Raw genomic sequence first — 5,750 nt, forward strand, 5'->3', positions numbered from 1 at the left:
TGCCGCATACTCCAGGATTGGTCTGACATATGTGGTATTTAATGTTCTGAAAGATTCCTTACACAAGTTTCTAAAGGCCGTTCTTATGTTAGCCAACCTGGCATATGCTGCTGCTGTTATCCTCTTGATGTGAGCATCAGGGGACAGGTCTGGCGTGATATCAACCCCCAGGTCTTTCTCTTTCTCGGACTCTTGAAGTATTTCATCTCCCAAGTGATACCTTGTATCTGGTCTCCTGCTTCCTACCCCTATCTTCATTACATTACATTTGCTTGGATTAAACTCTAACAGCCATTTGTTCGACCATTCCTGCAGCTTGTCCAGGTCTTCTTGAAGCCTCAAGCTGTCCTCCTCTGTCTTAATCCTTCTCATAATTTTGGCGTCGTCAGCAAACATTGAGAGGAATGAGTCTATACCCTCTGGGAGATCATTTACGTATATCAGAAACAGGATAGGTCCAAGTACAGAGCCCTGTGGGACTCCACTGGTGACTTCACGCCAGTCTGAGGTCTCACCCCTCACTGTAACTCTCTGCTTCCTATTGTTTAGGTACTCCCTTATCCACTGGAGCGCCCTACCAGTTACTCCTGCCTGTTTCTCTAGCTTATGCATCAACCTTTTATAGGGTACTGTGTCAAAGGCTTTCCGACAGTCCAAAAAATGCAGTCCGCCCACCCTTCTCTTTCTTGTTTAATCTTTGTCACCTGATCGTAGAATTCTATCAATCCTGTAGGCAAGATTTACCCTCCCTGAACCCATGTTGATGGGTTGTCATGAAGTCTCTTCTCTCCAGATGTGTTACTAGGTTTTTTCTCACAATCTTCTCCATCACCTTGCATGGTATACAAGTTAAGGACACTGGCCTGTAGTTCAGTGCCTCTTCCCGCCAAACACACACCGAAACTACGACGTTGGTACAACGTTCGGACAAGTTTTAACACCTCCTAACCAGTTATAACAACCAATATAGCAAGTTGTAACAACGTTCTAATACGTCATAAACACGTTAAGCCAAGATGTAACAACTTTATTACAAGTTGTAACAAGCGGAAAATAGAGACAGTTTCGGTTTGTGTTTCCAGGGTTGTCTGTCACCCTTTTTGTATATTGGTACTACATTAGCAGACTTCCATATTTCTGGTAGGTCCCCCGTTTCCAGTGACCTACTATACACTATGGAGAGTGGTAGGCAAAGTGCTCCTGCACACTCTTTCAATACCCATGGCGAGATTCCATCCGGCCCAACAGCTTTTCTCACATCCAGCTTCAATAGGTGCTTCTTGACCTCATCTCTTGTAATTTCGAACCTATCCAAGGTCACCTGGTTTGCTGCCACCTCTTATAGCGCCGCGACACCTCCCTGTTCTATTGTAAAGACCTCCTGGAACCTTTTGTTGAGTTCTTCACACACCTCTTTGTCATTCTCTGTGTACCTGTCCTCGCCCACCCTAAGTTTCATCACCTGTTCCTTCACTGTTGTCTTCCTCCTTATGTGACTGTGTAGTAGCTTGGGTTCGGTCTTGGCTTTATTAGCTATATCATTTTCATACCTTTTCTCAGCTGCTCTTCTCACACTGACATACTCGTTCCTGATTCTCTGGTATCTCTCTCTACTTTCTGGTGTTCTGTTATTACGGAAGTTCCTCCATGCCCTTTTGTTTTGCTCCTTTGCTTTCATACATTCCTTATTAAACCACGGATACTTCCTTTGCTTCTCTGTTTTTTCCTGTCGGGCTGGGACAAACCTGCTTACAGCCTCCTGACATTTTTGGGTGACATAGTCCATCATGTCTTGTGTGTGTGTGTGTGTGTGTGTGTGTGTGTGTGTGTGTGTGTGTGTGTGTGTGTGTGTGTGTGTGTGTGTGTGTGTGTGTGTGTGTGTGTGTGTGTGTGTAATTACCTTAGTGTAATTACCTAAGTGTAGTTACAGGATGAGAGCTACGCTCGTGGTGTCCCGTCTTCCCAGCACTCTTTGTCATATAACGCTTTGAAACTACTGACGGTCTTGGCCTCCACCACCTTCTCACCTAACTTGTTCCAACCGTCTACCACTCTAGTTTGCGAAAGTGAATTTTCTTATATTTCTTCGGCATCTGTGTTTAGCTAGTTTAAATCTATGACCTCTTGTTCTTAAAGTTCCAGGTCTCAGGCAATCTTCCCTATCGATTTTATCAATTCCTGTTACTATTTTGTATGTAGTGATCATATCACCTCTTTTTCTTCTGTCACCTCTTTTTTCTTCTGTGTGTGTGTGTGTGTGTGTGTGTGTGTGTGTGTGTGTGTGTGTGTGTGTGTGTGTGTGTGTGTGTGTGTGTGTGTGTGTGTGTGTGTGTGTGTGTCTGTGAGTTTACAAACATTTGCATATATAAATCTAAACAAGCAAACAAGCAAACAACAAACCATAACGCCAGCAGACTTACCAAACAAGGACGCTTTAACCAAAGTTAATCGCTCTTCATTACGTATTTAACAATACAATTTTTTTTTAACAATGACTATACTCACAATAAAAATATCAGTAAAGTGATCACGGACTTTAAGCCCGATACATGTAAGCCTTTCTGTGCCACCCAGACTTTTTTCCAGGCTTTACTTATCATAGCTCCGGTCACTTCATAGAGCCGCGTAAATCGTCAGTCAGTCCTGACCGCGTCAACAACCATAAAGTGAATTAGTGTTGTTATTGAAAATACAACATCTTGTGAGTATACAACATCTTGTGAGTATCAGAGGAACGAAGACATTCATTAGAAATTCACAGAAGTCATTAACGACCAGAGGAAATAAACCTCACTATACGTTAACCTCACAACATCCAAAACTCACGAAATTAATTTTTCCTCTTAAAAATACTTGTAATAATAAAATTCAACTAACAATACTTTTCTAGAAGTGTGTAATCTCCCTAAGATTACTGTAGGAATGCAAGATAAATGGATACCTGGGAACGTTTGTATAATCAGAAGATTACTGGTAATCTTTTGGGAGCCATGATTGGTTCTTCCTGATGGGTTAGAAACTAGCAAACATATGGTTTTAATTCACAGGGAAGAGGAAGCCTCTTGAAGTCATCGATGTCTCTCTTTTTGCCAGACAACTGAGCTTTAGTGGACTTCAACCCACAACCGTTGCCTCTTCTAGGCAACGGTTGTTGCCGTTGTTTTGCCGTTGTTTTGCCGTTGTTTTGCCGTTGTTTTGCCGTTGTTTTTCTTTCTTAAAACACAGTATATTTAAATATATTTGTCTTTCAGCAGAGTAAAAGAAAGAGTGGGTAGCGTGATGTATTTTTTTTCTATAGAGAGCTCATCTGTCAACTGTGTATTTGGGGAATCTTTTCTGGTATATTACCGCCTCTGTACTCTGTCTGTTTCTCTCTCTCTGTCTATCTGTCTGTATCTCTGTCCATCTCTCGCCAATCCTCCCTGACCAATCAAGAGTAATCACGGACAACAAACAAAGCCCAAATGTTACGACAACGGAAACCAATATGAGACTGATCCAAGTCTGATTGTTGCTGCTCAGCCACTTGATTACTAAGGAAATTAATTATAGAACATTCTTACATAAATTTTATTTAGCCTTTCTTGTTCATTATTACAAAATATACAAATTTATCTTTGATCAAATCATAATACAATACATAATACAGTAATTAAGGGCAAATCAAGTCGACATGTAGGAAACTGGTTTCAGGATTATTGTAAGAATGTTAAATATCTTACCTAGCCGAGGAGAGGTACAGTCAAAAGGTAATTCTGTTTTGAGAATGTAATCAGTTAATTCGTAACTGTTGACAAATATGTGAACCTCAACGATCTCGTTAATAGAGTCATTACACCAAAATCATTGAGTTAATAGAGTCATTACACCAAAATCATTGAGTTAATAGAGTCATTACACCAAAATCATTGAGCTAATAGAGTCATTACACCAAAATCATTGAGCTAATAGAGTCATTACACCAAAACTATTGAGTTAATAGAGTCATTACACCAAAATCATTGAGTTAATAGAGTCATTACACCAAAACCATTGAGTTAATAGAGCCATTACACCAAAACCATTGAGTTAATAGAGTCATTACACCAAAACCATTGAAACTCGACGACGACTCGAAGAAACCTTTGTATAATCAATTCACAGAAACTATTACGAACCCGTATATGAACCATACAATGAAACAAGAAGAAACGTGTGTATGCTCCGTACATTGAAACACGAGAAAAACCACTACATACACATACCACTATAAAATCATACACACGAAAGAGCGTAATCAATACACTTAACGGCCTAAAGAAGTAAGTATTTTTTTATGACTCTGAAAAAATACACTTAAACCCATTGTTTCCAAGAGAGGAAAGTGAAGGTCTGTGGAGACTGATGGATCAATTATTAGATTTTTTTTACCCATGTTGAGGAGTTGAACGCGGCCGACATACCTCACAAGCCTAGTTCTCTCTAGGAACTGCCAGGGGAAGAACATTGATGCTTAATGAAAATTGTTTTATGGAACAACCATTAGGTGGTTAAAAAATTGACGTTCCTTTATCAGAAAAAGCTCGTTGAGCTCATTAAGATCCTCGTCCCTCTGTCTCCCCCACAGTATATATATATATACAAATATATATATATATAACCACATAAATACACCAAAATAGAAATCCTGAAGGCTTCTTGCAGACAAGTTCACAAATTCAACCCACCGCCTCAATTCATCAAGCAGTTCATAATCACTTTCTAAGCATTCTAGAAATGAAATCCCATCTATATTGTAATTCCCTCTTCCCTCTTGCTATTTCCTAGCTTATCTTGGCTGCTGTTATCGAGGCTTTCAGGTGGTCGAGACAGACTGCCTATGGCTCCTATCGTCTCCTATGTCCAGACGATAACGAGAGAGTGGTCGTAGCACCAGTCGAAGGATATCATATTGACGGTGATCTTTCCAGTGTCCGGGTCCTGGACGAAGTAGCCAGGGGCGCCATTGACAGTAACCTGGGGGTGAAAGAGACAACCATTCCTGTTACTTGTCTCTGGGTGATGGTGATGGTGGTGAGGTAAATGGTAATATATATACATATATATAGATTGGAGACAAATTTGCTAATTTCTGATCTGGTGTTATATTTATCATCTCCAGATGTGGGAGAGTCAGGAGTCGCTATTCTACCTATAATTAAGATCACTACACAGCTAACACCTTACGGGCTATTCATGCCCGTGCCACCTCTTGGGTGGCTTAATCTTTATCAATCAAATCAGCGACCACCATCACTACCACACATCTATCACTATACAGCAACAACCACCACCTCTCCCACTACTACTAACCACAATTCACAGAATCCTCCACGACCATTTCACCCTTCAACCACCACCACCACCACTAGTTCACATCTCTCCCAACAACTCCCTTCCCACCCCCCATCCACCACCACAACCATCCCCCACCCCTAACCCCCACAACTACCCCCATTAACCACGTCTACCCACCTTCGTGATAACAGGAGCGCCGAAGATCGCGACAGAATCGATGTCAGTGGAGATTTTACGGATGCGACAGACGCCTTCTCTTCCCGAGGCTGGTGGGATGCGGGTGACGGTCAGGACATTCTCGGTAACAACCATCTGCAGTTGGTCCGCCGGTGGTGATTGGTCCATCGGTGTAATCCCGTCATCCACGTACATCCACCCAGAGGCTGGAGGGGCGTGGTTAAGGCGATGAGAGGCGTGTTGATATATGGTGATTG

The 5,750-nt window shown here is 41.6% G+C and overlaps 1 long non-coding RNA gene across 1 annotated transcript; it reads right to left on the reverse strand.

The window, feature by feature from the left end:
* Positions 1-3,556: 3,556 nt before the first annotated feature.
* LOC123751422 (uncharacterized) lies at positions 3,557-5,744 on the reverse strand. Its single transcript, XR_011228025.1, has 2 exons — positions 5,494-5,744; positions 3,557-4,995 (listed from the first exon to the last, which is right to left on the reverse strand). It is a non-coding gene; the product is annotated as an uncharacterized lncRNA (long non-coding RNA).
* Between the last annotated feature and the right edge of the window lie 6 nt (positions 5,745-5,750).

The sequence above is a fragment of the Procambarus clarkii genome, chromosome 10 (assembly GCF_040958095.1).
Source record: "Procambarus clarkii isolate CNS0578487 chromosome 10, FALCON_Pclarkii_2.0, whole genome shotgun sequence".
Taxonomy (NCBI): domain Eukaryota; kingdom Metazoa; phylum Arthropoda; class Malacostraca; order Decapoda; family Cambaridae; genus Procambarus; species Procambarus clarkii.